The 20,597-nt window shown below is 41.4% G+C and overlaps 1 protein-coding gene across 1 annotated transcript in view; it reads right to left on the bottom strand.

The window, feature by feature from the left end:
• The window catches only part of astn1 (astrotactin 1), a gene marked incomplete at both ends in the record, with an annotated part of 556,709 nt that overhangs the window by 535,575 nt on the left and 537 nt on the right, over positions 1-20,597 (bottom strand). The gene's annotated exons all lie outside the window — the stretch shown is intronic.

Genomic DNA, 20,597 nt, shown 5'->3' with positions numbered 1-20,597 from the left:
TTGGCCCACGCATCCACACAGTCAGCACAGCACACAGCTCTAGGAGGCGATTAAGATACAGCAGGGTCCGCAGGTCTGAGACCACTTGAACCGGTGGTGCATGATTGCAACAGTTTGTGTCCAATACCATCATGTTACTTCTCTCACAGTGATAACTCCGTCCCATCTCAACACACAGGTGATGCACAGGGTTAGATTTAAAAGTGATCTGTACTGAGACTGTTGTAGTTCTTTCACATGAATTAAAGGTGTAGTATGTAGGAATTACCCCCCATCTAGCGGTGCGGTTGCATATTGGAACGTATTCTTGATGTTGCATTCACGTGAAATCAGGCAGACGTCAGACAGACAACAGACGCTGCATGTAACAGGATAAACAAGTGTCTATGTAAACAAGTGGTCCACCAGCACAAGGCAAAACAATACAGGTGTGACAATATGTTGTCATGGTGATGTTGTATTGTTTACCTGACCCACGTTTTACCATCTTTCTCTGGTGGAGTAAAATGACATCCGGTTGGTTTGCCAACAGCCGTCTGCCTGACTGCACCTGAATGCAACATCAGTGCCTCCGCCCTTCCTCACACTACACAGTGGTGACAGTTTTAACAGGCGCTACCTGGAAAACTTTCTCCCCGAGCCGACAAGCTCCGGTGAGTTTCCGTGGTTACCTACGGTCACGCTAAAACTAAGTTCATCTGAGTAAACTGGACTTCAACCAGTGATGGGAATAACGCTGTTAAAATAAACGGCGTTACTAACAGCGTTATTTTTTTCAGTAACGAGTAATTTAACTAATTACTATAAGTGATGATGATTGGTTAAGGCAGAGTAAGGTTTCATGCTAAGCCAATCAGAGGCAGTGTTCAGTTTGTACACAAACCACATACGCACGCAGGCAGTAGCAGAGGGAAGCTGCCGAGTTCGGAGGGAAAGTTGGCATTTTCAAAGTGGAAGTACAGACACTCCTTGAGGTAAAAGGCAAGCACATACATGTGAGGTGTACACATTATGTCCCGGAGCGAAGTGTTTGTCCACGTCCGTTGTAAGCAACTCCAATCCACTGAAGCATCTCTCAACGGCACACGCTTCTACAAAACTAGTGGCCCAAAACACCGTTGTTGACACTGTTTGTGGTGATAGCAGGGTGTAGTAGGCTACTGCGAAGCGAGAGGTATGTAGAGTCTAAAGCCAGGCTCTCAAAGGTGGCTCTCTTTTAACCCGGCTAGATCACCATGGTAACTTATGCTTAACTCATAACCTGGTCCCGACCTGGTTATGTTCAGAGTTTAATCCTAAAATCGGCTACAGCGCCGCTGTTTCACTATGTAACTCATTTTCAGCTGGCGTCACCTTTACTTTTTTGAAATTTGAAAGTCCAGTGGATCTGGATCAGAACGGAGCGTTTGTACGGAGGGAGAGGTCGCGCTGATCCGCTGCTGTTTACTTTCTCTGCTCAGCTGTTGATCCGACTCACGTCAGGAGCTCATACTGTAGGTATATTAGACTATAGCCTATATATTTCACTTTTATCACCACTGAAAGAAGTTGTGCTCGCAGCAGGACAGATAATCAGATGGATAATCGGTAAAGTTAATAATTTCACTTAATGTGGCCATGAATAAATTAATTTTGATGTTTCGCCCGTTATATCAGTGTTGCCCAAACGCACATCTTGAATAAGTCTCCGCTGTTTTCACATTTAAAAAGGTCCTTGTACAGAAACAATATGAGATTTGCTTGTAGGCAGCCACAGCACTCAAAAAATCCACTGTAGCCTCTTTTCATACGCACACCAGCCTCGCTTTCAATAAAACACACACTCGCATTCCATAATTGCAATCAGTGAAATGTAAGAAAACAATAAAATACAATTTAAAATGAGAGAAAAAAAATCTGAATTCTTCGACATGTATTTAAACTTTTTTTTTTTTAAGTAACGCAAAAGTTACTTTCCCTGGTAACTAGTTACTTTTATAGTGAAGTAGTGGAGTTACTAACTCAGTTACTTTTTGGGAGAAGTAATTAGTAACTATAACTAATTACTTTTTTAAAGTAACGTGCCCAACACTGCTTGTAACATTCTGTTCCTGGAGTTAACGCAGAGGTTCGGCAGTGCACATGCACAGTAGAGCAGCACAAGGGAAGTTTCCAGAAGCTGTGGACAAAAGCTTTGGAAGAAGAATACCACATTTTCTGGGTCTCTTGGTAAGTTATTCAAAGTCTTTTGCCAGCTATAATTTCATTACTTAGCGTACAACTAAAATTCTGGTAGGACATTTTTTTCTGAACATGGGAAATATCTCTGAAGATAGGCTAATGCTATTGTTAGCTAACATTAGCCAAGCCAGCTAACTAAAACCCACATGTCGTTTAGGTGGTTTTCCACCTCAGCCTCGTTAACTGGCCAATGTGTGGTTTTCCACACAGCAGTCAGTGAACGCAGGTGACAGAATAACAACAGTCTCGCCGCTGTATTTTTTAAATTTAGTGAGTTTGATTCTTGTGTTGGACGTCGCACTTCAGTGCTAGTGGAAAAGCAAAAAAACAGAGAGAAGTGAATGTGTGATGTGCCATGGTTTGTGCTAAAATATAAATTAATTGTAATGTAGCCTACCTCAAATTATAGTGCAACTTAAAAACATGTGCTGGGAGGGGTTATCATAATTGATTGTGTTTGTGACTGGGTTGTATTTGTCTTTGAAGGTCTTTGCAGAATTCACAAGAGTGGCAAGTAAAGATCTTGAGCGGGACTTCTTTGAATAATTGGACGGACACTTCGGGAGATCCTTTCCCAGGTTGAAACAAAGGTAAGCGCTCCTTCTCATTTTATATAAGTGCAGGAAATCGTGCAAGTTGTTCCTTTCTGACAGTGTTCTAGTTTACACACACACACACACCCTGCTAGTTTCCTAGAAATGGGGAGGCAGAGAGGGGGAATGACAAGCAGGAAAGGGCTGCCCGATGCGGGATTCGAACCGGGACTGCCTGCAGTGAGGACTGTAGCCTCAACATGGGGCGGCAGCTCTACCAAAGTGAGCTAAACGCTTTTAACCTTGCTTTGTATCTGCAGGACACTAACACCATTGCAGACTTCATTCAAGTCCCTATCGGAGTCTTAACTGTCATACCCGAAGACAGACAGCAGCCAGGTCCACAAATGCCCTGCACCTTGAACCCTCCAGCATTGCTATCATACTGGAGGGTAATATCGTCGTGGATGACGGTGGAAGCCATGCGCAAGCTTTTCGTGTTACATTTGGACTAATATACGATCTTCATTTGGATAAGCCAAAAAAGACTAAAGAACACCGTTGACTTCATTGTTGACTTCATAGGTTGTTAGGAGATATCCTTTGTGTCTTTGTTTTTTCTGTCATATTTATTTTATTGTGTCATTTGATTTGTTTCCACAAACAGAGTGGCCTTGGCATTTTGCTTCAATAAAATAAGCCTGCAAACTTATCATTCTTTGTTCTGCTTGCTTGATTTTTTTAGTGCAATCGGTTTCTTAGATTCTACTAAGTAAACACAACTGTTCAGTTAAGTCTGACTAACTTGACTTACTTAAGTTGGTACCACTTAGAAAGATCAAGTTTATTATACTTGGTTTGGCTTTTTAAGTTTGAATAACTTCACTAAATTAAGTGAATACAACTAGATTTAAAGTAAACTTAACAAGTAGATATGAAGTAAACTTAACTTAAGACTATTTGTTACAGTTACTTATAGGGATGCAAACAATTAATCGACTATCGATTAATTGTCGATAAGAATTTAATCGATTAAATTAAATTACTTGCAATTAATCGTTCCTTTTCAATGGGAGTTTTACTGTGAAATGTAAACAAGCAAAGCCGACATAATGTAGCGGATCTCTGTGTAAACGTGTGCAGCGCAGCGCACTGCAGCACTCAAGGGAGAGAGGGAGAGGAGGTGAAAAGAGACAACAACACCTGTTGTAGCTTTACGGGACTCAGGCTGTACCATCGCTAACACACAGACGACCAGTGAGTAACGAGTCAAAAAGCCGCCGACACGGAGCTGCCTGAGGAGTTGTAATGCAGCCTGAACGCAGCTCAAACCCACGGTGCCTCAGCACTGCGACCAAGCTTTGATAAACACACCGGATCCGCGCTGGTTTACAGTATCCTTCCGTAGTTTAGCCGGTCGCTACCGGAGCTTAATTTTAAAAAAAAAAGAAAAAGAAAAAAAAAGCGCTCGTTGCGGAGCCGCGGAGAACAGCGCGTGTGTCCACGCTGTGTTGGTTTATGTAACTTGAGGGGACAAATGAACCACATGTTTATTGTCATGCATTGCTGACCTGGGCATTGTTTCTCATTAAATTAGAAAACCCTTTCCTATCATTCCCCTTTTCCGTGCATGGTTGAAGGAGACTGGCTCGCATCCACACTCCCACTCCCTCCTGCGCCGACATGTCACCTTAAGTCACATAAACCTGTACGGGTGTGTGGACACAACCACCTATATTGTTGTCAGCGCCTCATCACCGCTGGTGTTTAAAAGGCTCCGTTCTTTCTGCAGTCAGGTTAAAGCGCACATCCGCCGTGTTGGTAAACAAATAGTCCCTCTGTATCAACGGAGGAAACCGTGCTTGCAGGCTTGGGTTGGAGGTGGTGTGAGTGCGGGCCAGCGGGGGGGGGGGGGGGGGGGATTTGAGCTTCAGCGCGGTACAGAACAACTGGCCCTAGTGTGAGTGCGTCCTTATCTGTGGCCGCTGCAGCGCCACACGGGCTTTGCCTTTCAGCAATCAAGAGCTGTTTTCGTCAAAGTTAAAAACAATAACAGCAACAGCTGTCGGCAGCTGAGATCGCTGTGCCGTCACCATAGAAACGCAAGACGCATTACGGCTCATTAGCAAAATACCTTTCAATGGAAACACCCGCAAATGGCAATTGCACTTTTTCGAAGTTTCAGAAATATCGCTTTTATTTTGCAAAAATCTGTAATGGAAACGCAGCGGTGTCTCTCATCTCATCTCATTATGATAGGACTTCAACCTCAGAGCTCTCTGTCCCAATAACGTGCTACTTAAACATTTTCATTGTGCTGTGCTCTTAAAATAAACTAACAAATACTAGTGTAAATCCATAAGGAATGTTGATCTTAAATTTTCCCCTAAAATTTAGGTTCTCAGGAAAATCGCCGCTTATCAATTAATCGATCATCGATCGATAAGGTCTATCAACTATCGATTAATGAATTACTCGATAATTTGCATCCCTAGTTACTTACCTTTTTTAGTGCAATCGATTTCCTAGATTTTTTTAAGTAAGCTGAACTTGTCACATTTTAGAGTGCATGCTGTGGTCCGTAATCGAGGTGCAGACGAGTGAGTTTGGAGCTGATGAGAGGATCGGAAAAAGAGAACGAGACAACGTGGCCGTAGCCGCCGTGATATGACGACCCCGCGAGTGCAGTAGAGTCAAGTCGAGCCGAGTAGAGCTGTAACTGTGTCGTGGAAAAGGGTGCCAAGTAATAGTACAGATGTAGCCACCTAGAAGTTCCCCCTGGTCCCTGTCGGGACCTCTGCGGGACCGTGATGGGTCCGTGGCGGGTCCGTGACGGGCTCCCGCTTGGCCCGTGGCGATAATGTAATCCCCCGCGATGACGTAGCGAACGCAGCCACGACTGTTAACGCCTCTCTGCAGCCCGTGTGAAAATCAGCTGCAGTGTTGCCTTTGTCCACGGGGAGGAGCAGTGATTTTGACCCGAGTTAATCTGTCAATCACTTTTCCTCCTCCTTTCTTTTTCCCCTCAGATGAATTGCTATAATTGCCTCCAAAACAGGCGATCTATAAGTAGCTTCAAAGATAAATAAACACGGACAGAGCACAAATAAAAATGTATATCACTCGCAGTTTACCTGTCTACAGATTTTGCATTCTAGTAAATGTTTGCCTTGTGGTGGTTTTAATGTTAACACTGAAGCATACGGTGCGCAAATAAACCCTAACCAATAAATAAACAACATGCCAACGTGTCCGTGAATATACACGCATGAGACTGTATGTGTAAAATTAAAGTGTGGTCCTAAAGTGACCGCCCTTATATTCAAACAAGAGGAAAGAGAAATAATTATGAGGTTCATAAATTAAAACCACATGATAGTGCGTCGTGCGCCCTCGCCATGGCACAGCTGAGACTTAACATAGGCTACTGGATGTTTTTTGTTTGTTTGTGTGAAACCTGTAATATAAACAGTTATTTACAAGCCCCTCTTTCAGTTTTTGCCAGTCGGCAACCATGAAATCTGCTGTGCATCTCTGGCTTGCTCATTCACTCCCGATCCGCAAATAAATAAATAAATTTCTAGTGACCACAGCGCGTCACGTCTCAGAACCACGGGCTACATTTGTGTATTTATTAGGGCTGTGCAAGTTGCGTTATGGCAACTCATTAAACTATTAACGCCGACATTTATTTTACTGCGCATTAATGCATGTTGCTCACATGCTTTTATTTTGTAAAAGTCTGTTGCTGGCTGCTGCGGTGTAGGGGTCAGATCGCCGGACACCGTAAACATGCGCTGTGCACCTCTGTAAAATTCTCAATAAAATGTCATGAATGAGTGTATTTTTCACCACAGAATACTAATATCCCTCCCCCTGCGCTATGCTGACCTGACGCGTCTAGTGGTTGACAGTTCTCTCTCTCTCTCTTTTTTCTTTTTTTTTTTTTACTTTTAATGATAAAGTCACGTCAAACCAGCCATTCCCATTAGGAGAGTCAAATGCCTGACGCGCGATTCCGCGATGATCTACTGGCACTGACGCACCTGTCTTAATATGGAACTCAACATGAGAGCGAAGGTGCGCTCTGCTCTTATTTCCATCTCACCCCACACACGTCGACCTGTGTCTTGTGAAGACGTACAGCGCGATGGAGAGAGGGCGAGAGAGAGAGAGAGAGAGAGATCATAGGCTATACAGTGCGCACTGCACACCAGCTGATCCGCCGGTCCACTTGAAATAAGCAAGTTTAGTCAGATAATCAGGGCCGTTGCTAGAAATTCTGGGGCCCCTGAAAGAATACTAAAGTGGGCCCCAGCTGCCTCTTGGATGAGAGGTGAAACGTCTTCCTAGACAAATAACTAAGTCCAGTTGCTTTCGATTTAACCTCCTTTGAAATACTATGACCTGGACAAATGAGAATATGCACCGGCTTATCTAAATCACTGTGATCTGAATGACATGCAAATCTATTCAGAAAACCAAGGGAAAGAATGACATATTTTGCGTTTCCAATATTTTATCCTTTATATCATGTTTGTGAGCTTGTTTCATTTCAGCTCAGTTTGAGAGTCTCTACTGCAATAAACGTGTTGGAACAAGTGTTTTATAATCCATCTAAAATGGACAGAAATCCAACAGATTCATTATTTAGTCAGACGACAGGAAAGAGCAACAAATGTCACTCAGGTTCACCGTGACCATGTCCACCATGTTGTCTGACTGATATTCTACATCCCAGCAACTTTTATGTTTATGTTCCATCGGACTCTTTGGTGAATATATGATCTGTGCTCACCAGTAGCTGTGTTAGCCAAGACAAGCCAAGAAGCCTGTCGGAGAGAGCTGCCTTTTTGTTTAAATCCTTTCCTCTCCTGTTTTCAGACTGTTAAGGAAAGGTACTCCTTTTCTTTGGTCAGCTCTAGACTCATGTGTCATCTATTTATTGTGCCAGGTAGGTTTGTTTTGTTTAATATTTTGGCCTTGGCTCTTCCTGATGTTGCACTGTGCTTCAGGTTGTTAATAAACCTTTTGAAATCCCAACTTTCTGACTCAGATTTTTGTCTCTACTTCTATGTTACTCCCATTTCCTCTAGACCGGCCTGGCATCATACAGAAAATCCACTAGAAACAGAGAACATTTTTATTTTTACTTGATGAAAGAGTTGTGGATTCCAGTGGATAATCATTTACTCAATTCAGCAATATAATGACTGTTTTATAACCTGGGTTTTATGATTATAGCTTTGGCCATTTCTGCTCTGAAAACATTTTGTTTTGTTTGTGGTTTCATTCATGATCATTGGCATTTTATTTCTCCTGCTGTTGCTGCATTGGTGCAGCACACCAATAGATGCCTTTTTTATTTTTAACAGATAGAAATACTAACACCCTGGTTACAGACAGGCCTGCACACTCAGTCGTGGGTGTAACTGCTCACAGGCTGACCATCAGAGGGTAGAGGAGCCAAAGATTTTACTCAAGTAAGAGTAGTGTTACTTAAGAAAAATATTACTCAAGTAAAATTAAAAAGTAGCCATCCAAATATTTACTTGAGTAAAATTATAAAGTACTTGTTGGAAAAACTACTCAAGTATTGGCTAACAGCTCCGATCTATTCGTCTGATAATCAGCGCATGAATGTAATCCAATATACAAATATATAAAACAGCAATGAACTAGTTCAGATACTGCCAAAGAACTTTACTTATCAACTAAGACAATAAAGTCAATCTTTACAAAGTAACGTAAATTAAAGCAAATGCAGAGGTCTATGAACTGTCCATAAACTCTGTGTGTGGTCATGTGACTACCTGGCTCTGTCTGATTGGTGAAACAGAGTCAAGCGTCGCTAGTGGCCTCTGTTGGAAATACCTCCGTCAAAACATAAACAAACATCATGCATTGGATCGATAAAAAGAAGTAGGGAGTAGCAAGTCGCGAGCGGAATGTAGCTCAAGAGTAAATGTACCACTTCTTCTTCACAAATATACTGAAGTAAACGTAAAAACTATGCTGCATTAAAACTACTCTTACAAGTACAGTTTATCCAAAAAGTTACTCAAGTAAATGTAACAGAGGAAATTACTACCCACTTCTGCTGACCATGGTAAAAATACAACTCACCTACGCTGGGAAAACACTTTAGTCAATGTGAAAATCCAATTAATAAATGAGTTGTGTGATCACAGAGCTCAGCAAAGTATCTCTGACACCCTACATGTACAGTAATTAGATGTCTCTGTGACATACTCATTATGACAGGAGGATAAGACACCGGTTTTAATTGTTCAGGCAGACACATCTCAGCCCATTGTCTCACAGCAGGGTTACATCCCATGCTGGAATCTCCGCTCCACTGCAGAAACTGGCAAAGTTGAGGAAGTCCTCCCACCAATTATTGATAATCATTTTCCAAACAATTTCCTCATGTAACAGAAGCACTGCAGCATAAAGGCAGTTTGATGAAAGTATTTACAGAGCGAGAGCAACCATAGGATACAGGTGAATAGTGGCAACAGTGGCAAATAAGCTCAAGCTAGAGTTGAATGGAAGAAAAAGCTGGTATTCACCGGTTTAAAAGCAATAATGAACTGGAGGTCAACATGTTTTCATCTTAGATTCATTTCAACAGACTGATCTTAACTGCAATGCGCTATTCTGACACCAGTCAATATCTACGGCTGTTTTTTTAGTCCCAGTCCGTCCCTGGTTCCTTCTAGGCCTGTTTGATTAATCAGTTTTAAAGTCCCCCTCCAATGACCCTTTTTGGTTTGGTTCTGTGGTCTTTAAATTGTGATTATGAAGTTTTTAGCCAAAATCACAAATCCTGTGCCATTTCCCAGGGCTCTTCTTCTGCACCGCACCAGCAGCTCATTAGCAATGCACCTCTGGGCGGTGGGTGGAGACTGCGCTGCTCTGCACCCACCCAGCCACCCCCCTCGCACCGGATGTGTTAAAAGTGTAGCGTAGCCACAGGAGAAATCATGCTTAGTTCCTCTTTAAGATCATCCTAACTAAATAATCGCCATTAGGATTTAAAGAGGAACTAAGCAGGATTTCTCCCGTGGCTATGCTACATTTTTACCTTAATTAAAAAGCTCCGGAGTAATTGTGATGGTTAACTACATGACTTGTGACGAGTGAGAACGGAGGCTCTCTGTCTTCCACCTGGTGTCTCACAGCTGAAAACCATCCTTGCAACATCAGTGTCATACCTGGCCGCCGCCCCGGTGTCCCAGCTCTCATCTCTGCACACCGCAACATAAACGCGCTCCGTAATCTTTTGTTTATGATGGTTGAGACTACACAAACACACGCGCCGTAACATAGTATATGTTATGTAACGTTATCCACCGATCCATTTATTGATTTTTCGCCGGCTTCGTTGTAAACAAATGCACATGGTTGAGAGAAGTGGCACCGAAACAGCGGAAAAGCAAGCGGACTTGCATAGTTCCCCTTTAAAATCGTGAAATCATAAAATTGATTTTTTACTCTAACTAGGGTAATTACAGTACAGCCCCCCTTCCTGTATCTGGCCTGCGCTGGGTTACCGTAGTGACTTCAGCCTCCTTCCTCCCATCCCGCTCTCCCCACACACTGTTAACTAACATGTCTGCGTTTGCTAAGGCCAGCGAGGATTTTGTTGCCAAAAAGACCAACGGCCGTTTTCCACTACACAGTTACAGCTCGGCTTGACTCAACTCGGTTTAGGTCTTTTTCCATTACAGCAGAGAGTTCTTCAGCGGGGGCGGGGTCGTCAAATCGTCTTGCTCTCTTTTTTCTAAACAGCAGCCATACAACTCACATCATGTTTTAGTATAGATATAACACCCCACAAGAGCTGCAGGTTTTCAGATGCTCTGCGTCGTCCTGGTCAAGCTGGATCATCAAATCCTTGTCCGTTTTTCCGGCTTCTAACACATCAACTTTGAGGACAACATGTTCACATGCTGCCTAATACATCCCAGCCACTAACAGGTGCCCTGATTAAGTGTAATTCAGTGTTATACACTTCACCTGTCAGATTGTTATTGCTCGTCATTTCTGCTCGTAACAGCAGAAACAGCGGTTCCAACATTTTAAATGTGTTGATCGTTGCTGTTCCTCGTGTGTGTGAAAACCTCAGGAGTCTGAATTACTGGTCAGGCAAAATAGTGATTATAAACATGACACCTTGCACCATAGAAAACTATAATAGGCCTTGCTCCTGCAGAAGGTATTTCAGAAACACCAAAGAATGTTTAATCTCAGGTGGCAGGTGGTGCTTGTACCATTAAGGCAGTGGCCCGAGTTGTAACTCGACATCAGCAGGTTTCTGTTTTCATCCCCTTTCTCTCCGACTTTCCTGACTCTCGCAGTCAAAGTTGTGAAAGCGCCACCTGCAAATAAAGTCAGAAGGATGTATATACAGCCTAACCCCTCACATATGATCATTTTTCAACACAACAACTCTACAGTACCTCTTGCCTGTTTAAACTGCTATCATGATTTTTGCATACAAGTGTTTACAAGTGCATTTCGCTCTAGTGTCTGACATTTCAGTGGTTAAACAATTAATTAAAAAAAAATCATTAGAAAATCAGGGTTTCCCCCAGTGTACTATAAGCCTGGCGGGCCGCCAGGCCTTACTTGCCCCCCCGCCAGCATCGTTTATTAATTTTATTTAAATCAGTTTTTATACTCCATAAACACGTGATCAGGTGTCTTTTTCATCACCTGACAACGTCACAACTTCTTTGCGCATAACGGGACACGTCATGGACATCATGCTCATCAGATCGCTGCTTCACCAGCTGACCGAGAGGAACGCAACGAGTCCACGTTAACGTGAGCGGAGCCGCAGCTCCAGAGGCTCAGTCAGCTGCTGTAGCGGCTGTTAGCTGGTAGCTGGTAGCTGTTAGCTGTTAGCACGTCGTCCCCTGCAGCGTCAGAGCTCCGGACTCCTGTGAGCCGCGGGGCCTTCACTGATGTGAAAATGATCGACTGTTTCATTTTTCAGCTCGTAAAATTTGCGATCACACACGTTGTCTTCTCTGGTCCAAACAGTAGATCCGTGAGTGTCACGTTTCCATGACGACTGACCGGAAAAAGAGCGTGGTACGTCATGTGACTCCAGATGTAAAAAATCTCGGAGAAAAAAAAAAAATCTGAGAAATGACGCTACACTTCCCTGAAAATTAATAAAAAAACATTTAAAAAATCTGGTTTGTGAGATTCTTATTCACTGGTCGAGCACAATTTCACTGTATACCAACAATATGAGAGAGTTTTCCGCACTGTCATCTCCACTACACTCTGAAAATGTGACAGAAGATTTGAGGAGAGCACCCTGAACTCAGGACTCACGTAAAGAACTAGTACCACACTGGAGTATAATGCCCGTTTCACTGGCAACAGAATAAAGCTTGCTGTGGCATGGGACCGGATTGTATGGGGCCAAATTATTGTTCCAGAAAGCTGAGAAAGCTTGAATGGGAGGCAGTTAAGAGTTGACTTCCCTCCAAGCCCCTGGCCCAGATGTGCAAATCACTGCCAGCGCAAATACAGCTTGAGTCTCTCCCAGAGGGCAACTTTATTGCTTCACCTCCCACGCAATTTATGACACAACACCAAAAGGGTAAATTTCTAATAACATATCCGGGGCCTTTCTGACACTAACGAGTGGCTGCAGCCCTGCAGCTGAAATTTACCGTCACTCACTGAATCCCCCCTCGTTTTCAAATTGCTTCTTAGATGCTTCACGCAGAGGCAATTTGCCAAGAAAAATATGAGCCTTTGTAAGAAAAGTGGGGGAAAAAATGTGGCTTTTAAATTGCCAACCAACCCACCACCACCCTCATGCACGCCTTGCTCGGTGATGATTAATCAGGATTTCTTTTGTATAATAAGTCTATATTTTATTTTTTAGGACTCTAACTTTAAGCCAAAAGTCACACATATCATATTTAAAGAGATGAACAACAATATGTTTTACTATAAGACACTTCTGGACCAACAATTGTCAGCTACAGTGAAGAGAACATGTCCAGAGAATCTTCATACAGCATAACCAGTTTCTACACTTTTAAATATATCCTCACTATGAATTGAAAATAAAAAAGGGTTTTAAAAAGAAAAAAAGAGAAAGAAAAAAAGCCAAACATTTACCTGTTGTTCCCACATTACTATAAAATGATGGACAGGAGCTTTGCAGCACTGTGAGTATATCATAACTATTTTTCCAATCCCTGACTATTATCAGAGCCAGACAAAGAGTGGAGTGTTTACCGCTCTACTACAGCCAGCCAGGTGATGCTGTATAGTTTCTTAGAAGACAATCACCTTGGAAAAAAAAAACTCTAGTTCTCTACTACATCTCCAGCAATTCACAGCCTTCCAACATGAAAACCAGTCTTTTATGTGCAGATAAAAAGGCAGCCGCTTTGTTTAGCCAACAAACCGCCCCAGAAATGAATTCCTCTGCAGTTAGCGACAATAGCTAATCCAGGAGGCTATACTTTGTATTCCGCTTGGAAAGAAAAAAAACATATTGAATGATTCATGTAAAATTGAAGTTCATTTGGAGAGCTTTAGAAAGCTTGCACTCTTTCTCTTTCTCCATACACATTTCCTGATGTTGCCCAAGTCTCTAAAGGCAAACTTTGCACTACCTCTACCAGAAAGGCTACAACAATGGGATTATGGCCCACACTGGGGAAATTCAACAACTTCCCCCTAAAATATGGCATTTCTGATTCATTGTAACAGTTTATCACTCAGCGCAACGGCTACATTTTACAGAGGAACCATCATAAAAGTGTGACACAAGAACAGGAGTTTATATTTGCATCACTTTTTCTGACACATTATCCTTGGGCTAATAATATACATTTTTGAGATCTGCTTGACCATATTAAGATGTTTAAGTTTTGCCTCTGATAATATGGGGAAAATAAGAATGGAACACGTCAACATTTCTAATAAGAAAAGATATGGAAAGCCAAGAAAGCAGCTGGAGTCTGTCAGTATTTAGAAAGTAATCCTGTCTCCTATCAGTGCAAAGTAATATCAGCTGCTTTAGTCGAAATTGACGCCTATGAAAAGGTTTCCTGATCACCAAGGTGTCACACAAGAGGCATCTAATGATGGAGGGCCATTATCCAGAACTAAAAAGAACATCATTTCACCATAAACTGGCCACGACCACGAGATTTCTGACAGAGTCAAAAGACAACTAAGAAGAGTTGTCCAAGAGCCAAGGACCACTTTTTGTCCCCATACGCAGTTGTGTCCACCATACTGACAGTAAAAATTAAATTACTTAAGTGAACTTGTCTTGAATTGTTTGCACTTTAAAAGTATAATTTGTTTTTTATGGATTTATGGAGTTTATTTTTCAGGGTCTCCTAAATTATTTTTTATTTATTCTATTCAATTGATTTGTTAAAAATACATGGGTCAGTTTTTCTCGTACTGCTGCTGACTATAATTGTTCTCTGTTTGAGTAATATAGACAAAGCCTTTTCTAACATCCCACACTACAAAATAAGTAATGAAAGTACGTATGATTTGTGCTGATTTCATATCGGATCGATATCGGTATCGGCCGATATTCAAGGCTGCAATATCGGTATCGTATCGGACAGGGCCGCCCCTGCCTACACGCAGATCACACACAGTGCGTAGGGCCCCGCGATCCAATAGGGCCCCGTTTTGCACAAAGGATGCGCATATGCACAGCCGTGGTGCGCGCTACTAGATCAGCTGTCAGCGCGAGGCAGGAGAAGAGGGAGAAGAGACATTTTTTTTGTAATCTGACACCGCACGCGCCGTCACGCGTCGATCTGACCAATCACTGGTCAGATGCGCTGCAGGCACTTGTCAAGCAGCTGCAGGTGAAGACGTGATCATGGCTTCGAAAAGAACCTACAACTCAGGCACAAGTTAGAGTGGGAAAAAACCAAAACAAGAGGAAACTCGTGCTTCTCTCGAAGGTGGACATAACGGCATTGTTACCGCCGTTATGTCCGTTAACGCTGTTAATGGTGTTAACGCCAGCACTAGTAAAAATGTAAAACTTTGTGGCATAAGCAAGCACTAAACCTCCATGCTCAGCACAGCTGCTGCTGCTGCAGGTAGGAGGAGAGATACTAGCCTCCAGTAGGACTGTGGTCTGGAGATGAAAGTCATTTTCCAGCGGCCCTTACCATTTATTAAATGTCTTGTTAACACCTTTGTCTGCATATGCATTCACCTCTGTTGAAAGGCAGTGGTAAACTTATCAGTTGTTGGTCGTATTTTCGGCTAAACTTTATAATCTATTTATCTACTTTATCTATTTTATCTCCACACAAGGATCTGTTGGTGCATTTAATCTATGACAGGCAGCTTTGGAGGAGATATTAGAGATAAATATTGATAGAATGAGTGTATTTGATACTTTGGTTGACAGAAGGAACTAAATTTGAATGTAGCTACATTTTGAAATATCAGTCTCTTTGGCACTGAATTAGTATGTTTTATTAGGATTGTAGTTGTAGTCTATATAATAATAATAATGACAATAATAGTAATAATATATAGCAATAGCAATAGTTTTTTTTAATTAATATTAGTATAAGTACTGTATACAACTGCTAAACTGCCAGTATTAGTGGTTGTAGTTTGCATTATAATCGATTATAGGAGGGCCCGACGAAATTTTTTCGTTCAGGGCCCCATTTTGGTCAGGGACGGCCCTGGTATAGGAAGTGAAAAAACATCCCTACCCTATCCCTACGATAGCCCTACGTTCAATTACTTATTTTTAGCCACAATAAAGAAACTAAAACCTGAATAACCTGTATTAAACAGTAAATACATCCACTATTATGGATGTATGTGAATTAGAAGCTTAACTTAACATTCTATTCTTGACTTGATAGACACAAAGTATTCAAGTGAGTACCTTAAAGTTATCTATAGTGCTAGTTGGGTTGACCTACAGTACAGCATGTGTTTACAGTACACACACAAGCAGCGATACCAACACCTGTGAAAAATTCCTTTACATTGTGGTGATGAGACATAAAATACATGTAGAGGAACCATGTACCTCATTAATCATAATGAGGCCGTGGCACACTCGTGCAGGTCTAGTGTGAGACGACAGCCGCTGGATCCTTAACGCCGAATGCAGGAAGAGTTTAGCACTCGCACAAACAGCATTCAGCATGCATCTTGTCACAGTGCTGCAGGAACATCCGTTTAAATGTAATTACTGCTTATTATCAAGACAGCCGCACAATGTTAACGTAAATTGCTTTTATTTCCAGAGAAAACATGTATACGGCGAGCAAAAGTTCTGGTTTGTAGTGATTCAAAGCTGGCAGCCTTTTGTTTCTACAAAGGAAGTTTTTTTTGTTAAACACCAAAGGAAATCAAGTAACACACAAAAGAAGAAATAAAGAAAAGGCGGCAGCTGCTCCAGTGTTTATATTCGGGTGGCAGGGATGCCTCTTGCACCGCTAATGTGAATTTTGTGCTGGGCTCCCCGGTGTGAATTTCCATTAAAAGTTTTTCCGGAGCAGAATGCTACGTAAGAAAATGTCAGACACAAGTTTGGACTCATTAATATGCAGCACCGGTCCTGAGAGATCTGTTGTGCTGTGCATTTGCTTTAGCTTATTTCCCTCCACCCCATAATGAATTAACTGTTGTCTAAATTAGGCCTTTAAATGAACTGTTCCAAGTATTCAAAGAGTCACCGTGGCCTGGCAGTGTAAACACTCATTAATACTGCGAGCATCATGGGGGATCTTCACTGAACTATTCCTAACATCCGTATGTCTGTTAATCAAAACAAGAATTGGAATAATATTGTATATAGTGTGGTTGTATTGTGAGGTGCTGAGAAACACAACAGAGTGAGTCCGCTGACGCCATCTCTCTAAAGCACCTAACTACTTGTGTTGGATGTAGAGGAAAAGTAATTCATGTTTTCAGGACTTGAAAGAGCTTGTAATACTTATGTGATATGAGTCTGACAGTTTCCTCTGTTTAAAGCTTGGTGGGGAAGATCCAAACTAGATGTCTCTGTGGCATCAAGGATGAAAAAGTTTCAGGTATTGAAAGACAACGCTCAGTTAGTGTTGAAACAACTTTGTCACAACAAAGAATCTAGCAAAAAAAGAAATAGTTTAGCTTTAAGTTTTTAATTTAGAGAAACAGCGTTTAGTCAATTACTTATTCAACTGACAGGAAAGTTATCTATGTATTTTGATCATCGATTATCAGTCTTTAACCAAATAGTATCCTCTGGTTCCAGCTTCTCATTTGTGAGAAATTCTAATTTAAATGAGACATTCCCAGGTGTCTTGAAGACATGAACCACTGCTTGCCCCACCCCACCCCTTACTGGTACCAGGTAGGGGCCGGTAGAAGTGGTGGTATTATGCAAATTCGAATCCTAGTTACATCACTGGAAAACAACTGAAGGAACAGCTCATAAAACCATGTGGATTTCAACCTAGGGAGCCTGCACATTACAGATTTTTTTTGTCAATGTTCACATTTTGGGGGCCGGAAGGCAAGACAAAAACCCTAACATATGTTAAAGAGCCTTCAAAAAGTGATATTTCCATAATATGTCCCCTTTAATGAAAAACTAAGTCTATTTCTTTGTGAACTGTTGGTCAGATAGAGTAAATTGATGATACCATGTGGTGTTTAGGATATATTTCCCTGACATTGAATGGATTAATGAAGTAGCCTGATCATTTGTTTAATTTATTAAATTGAGAAATCAATTGTCAAATTAATTTAGCAACTAAAAAGCCCTATGTTTTGCTGGTTGCAGCATCTCAAATGATTTGCTGCTGCTCCGTGTTTCACATCATTGTTCGATGAATGTTTGTGAGTTTTGGACTCACACTGTAATCTGAGGATACACAGAGCATGGATATTTCTCACCATTTCCTGGATCAATTTTGTAAACAGAGGAATGATATTAATAATGAATTGATGTAATCATTAAAGTTTGCAGCTTAGATTCTTAGGAGTGTTCATTCTGTGACCTCTGAATCTGGAAGCTTTTCTATCTTCAGTCTGTAGATATTTGTATGGAAAAACTGGTTTTGTAAGTTGTTTCCTCCTTAAAGGAATACTTCACCCAAAATCGATAATTCACCAATTTTCTACTCACTGTCATGCCAAGGAAGGGTTTGGAGAACTTTCAGCACAATCCACCGCCATTATATGAAAATCCATTGCCAGTCGGATCTTGTGCTCACTTTTGAATCGTCCAAAACACACACTATGAAACATCCAAATACCTCCATAATTTTGAGATTTGCTGCGAGATGTTTGGACGATTCAAAAGTGAGCACTATTCGCTGGCATTATATGAAAATCTGTTGCCAGCTGGACCGACCCTGGAACTCCAAAAGCGTTTTGATAACTCCGAAAGTTCTACCAACCCTTCCTTGGCATGATGGTGAGTAGAAAAATGGTGAATTATCAATTTTGGGTAAATAATCCCTTTAAGTATCAAAGAAATATATCAGTTACTACAATGCTTCTATTTATATATTAGTGATCTAAAACGTTTCGGTCCCAATGTATTAGCAAAACTGTTATGTTTTGTTGTCATTTCTATGGTTGACCTGGCCTGTTGTTCGAAACCTAGATAAGGGATTAAGCCGGGATATGTTGGGTATCCTGGCCTAATTTAGCCTCAAGTCGGTTGTTCGAAAGCTGGATACCTTTATCCTGGTCAAGTTACTATGGTGATTTATTCTCTGCAGCTAGCCTGCTCCAGACCAGGCTAACAGCCAGGCTTAGTTGATTCTGTTGTCTTTATCTGTGAAGTCAGCAGTCACTCTGATTTCAGTCAGCAGTCACTCTGATCAGAAATCAATGTGTTTCATACATGTTCTTATGTACATATTGGCCCGATTTCTAAACAAATAAAATGCATTAACAGTAATCAAAAAACATGAAACATTTACAATATTTATTAGGCTTTTTTTTCATAATTAGGCCTTCAAAATAATTTTCATAAAATATGTTACAAAATATATTGGCATAAATATTGGTTGAGGTAAGAAAATAAGAATAAAATTGAGACCTCATCATTGTTATTGGCAATTTATTGAAGCATCAGCATAATGTTCTAATATTTAATTAATTTTCACCTGTTGCACATTTGGCCATGTGCTGTATAAACTTTACTTCAGATTTGTGCAATGTATCATCTTCCACTGCTCATCATTAAGGCAAAGTGCACAACAGTTAATTTGTGAAAGGAACTTGAGTTGTGATTATAGTTTTGGATTATTAAATTAGTCCACAGTCGTCCGCTGCGCTCTCTCTCTGAGCTTTACGACAGCGACGGTGCTTTTTTTTTTTTTTTTTTTTTTTTAGAGAGGTGTGTCACCTGACGTCAGCATTAAGATCCTGTTGATTGGAGGAAAGTAGCCACACCTGTCCTCTCATCGGTGAATCTGTGATCAATCTCTGTCTCTACTGACGAGAGAATCAGTTACACCTGGCTTGACAAAGCTGCTCCTTCTCAGCCTGGCTCAGCGTTCGAACAACCAACTAAACCAGGATGAACTTATGAGACTTTGTCCAACCTGGCTTTTCCACTTATCCTGGATATCTTTATTCTACTTTTGAACAACAGGCCCCTGGTGGTCTAGGTATGGACAAGGCTGGATATAATCAGTGTATCATCATTTTCTTCCTGTCAGCCTTGAACTATCCCCTCAAAAATACTTAGGGAAAATCTAAATTCTCACATAAATTAAACAATACAATTCATGGGGAAGTCTACAGATCATCTGTGTGACCTGTATGCCACTGTTTAGGAGAAATAGATTCCTCCTGTCTTGTTGTTATAAAGTTTTCTGTCCGTATGTATGGTGGGCATACTATTTACTTTAACATTCAAAATTTTCAAAGCAATGCCTATTTTTTTTCACAGGACTCATCAAATGTGAAAGATCAAAAACACACTACAAAGAAGAAAGCTACAATGGGCATGTGAAATGAGCAGCTGCTTCAAAGACGGCACCAAAAACACACACAGAGAGGGAGACAGCAGAGCTCAACACATCCAACAACTACAGCCACTTCACATTCTTTCTTGTTGATTGCTGACTTGGGTCAACAGAACATTAAATAACTACACAAGACAAAGAAACACCACACTAACTCCTTATACAAGCTTAGACAGGCACCCAAAGACCACCCCCCACCCCCACCCCCACCCCCAACTCCATGTGTCTCAATGCTCACAATAACAGAGGCAGCCTCTCAGCAGCAGCAGCAGCCAGAGGGGATTCAGCACCATGGACAGCGGCCAGCAGACCTCACACTGTAAACATTGCTACTATGGAGCCTCACTCATGCCCACTTCACTTTGGACACGTGAACAGAGCATAAAGTTTATTTCATACAGTAACTTAAGTCAGAGAATGAAATCAAATAAGGAACACAAAAGAGTGAAAATAAATAAATACATAAAATAATAAAAATAAAAGCCACATAACTAAAGTTTAACACAACTAAAACAGACAAGTGTAGAAGTTGCACTCCAGTCAGAGCAGTGTGGCTGCTTGTCTGTTGACTACACAGTGCTTTGCTGCACACAGTTACCAGAGCCACGTGTGTAAGATAGGAAGACTACACAGGACAAGTCATTCTTATAAATACTTGTTTTTAGCTATAACTGAATGAATAGTGGAGTTTTGTTAGCATTGGGATGCTATGCGGCCTGTTGTTGCAATAACAAGTCCAAAGTGTTGATTTAGCCCTCCACAGTGTTACAGTAGCTAAATGGACACTGAGCTAATTATTAGCCACTGACTGGCGGGTTAT

The sequence above is a fragment of the Trachurus trachurus genome (assembly GCF_905171665.1).
Source record: "Trachurus trachurus genome assembly, chromosome: 17".
Taxonomy (NCBI): Eukaryota; Metazoa; Chordata; class Actinopteri; order Carangiformes; family Carangidae; genus Trachurus; species Trachurus trachurus.
Note: the sequence above shows the minus strand (reverse complement) of the source record. Positions and strands in the feature narration are given on the sequence as shown.